This window comes from Lagopus leucura, unplaced genomic scaffold (genome assembly GCF_019238085.1).
Source record: "Lagopus leucura isolate 7727_CA_CO unplaced genomic scaffold, USGS_WTPT01 32963-0_obj-0_obj, whole genome shotgun sequence".
Classification (NCBI taxonomy): Eukaryota; Metazoa; Chordata; class Aves; order Galliformes; family Phasianidae; genus Lagopus; species Lagopus leucura.
The window spans coordinates 755-1,761 of NW_024964534.1; positions in this window are offsets into that span (position 1 = coordinate 755).

The following is a 1,007-nucleotide window of genomic DNA, read 5'->3' on the forward strand; positions in this document are numbered from 1 at the left end:
CCCCCCCTCCTCTTTGCCCCCCGTGCCCCGATTTATTCCATATATATATTTAAAATATACATATATATATTTTATTTATTTTTTTTTTTACTTTTAACGTCGTTAGGGAGAGATTACACAGAAGTAAATGGTGAAGCTGATCATTGCTAAACCGGTTAGGATTCATGTCATGCGGAACATTAGAAATTACGCCTCTTTGAGGCGCCGTATTTAGCAGACATGAAAGAAAAGAAATTACCTCCTCCTCGAGCTCGCAAATTGGAATGCCATTAACCTCCAGGGCACGGGGATGGCGGCCGTGCTGCTGCGCTGGGTCAAGGGCACATGGGGACCCTGGGGACAACACAGAGCCGTGACCTTCCCCGAATGCTGAGATCACAGCACAAGGGAAGGGAAGAAGAGGGGAAGGGGAGAAGTGCTGCATGCTGCCCCCAGCTGCGTCCCATAGATGGGGGTGGTGGTGGCACGGAGCTGGGGGGGACAGGTGGGTGTTCACCCCCCCCCTCCACTGCCAGCTCTCGTGTGAGCCAGGTCCCAGTTCTCCCCTCCTTCCTGTTCAGATTAAACTTTATTGTGAGTGATGCTCCCTTCTGTCCTTTAATTCCAAAACAAAAAAAAGGAGAAGGGAAGAGAAAAGCAAATGAAATTCCTTTAAAAACATGTGTATAAAAATCAGTTTCTCGTATTGAGCGGGGACTTCCACCAAGGCAATTATTGCGCTCGCTCCCATTGTCTCTCCCAGTGAGCTCTGCCTTCTCCTCCCCTGCCATGCAGACCCACTGAGCTCTGCCCCACGGTGCACAGAGCCACCAGGGCCACCTCCTGTCCCCACAGAGCCCTCAGCCCCATCCTCTGCATCCCCCCCCAGCTGTGTGCCCCCTGTGGGGCTGCTGCAGCTGAGCATCGAGGCTGTGCCACGGTGGGTCTCTGCTCTGTGCCCCCCCCTCAGCAGCACAATGCGGGGGGTTCCAAGCTGCTGTTCTGCTCTCACGCAGCCACTTCTCTCT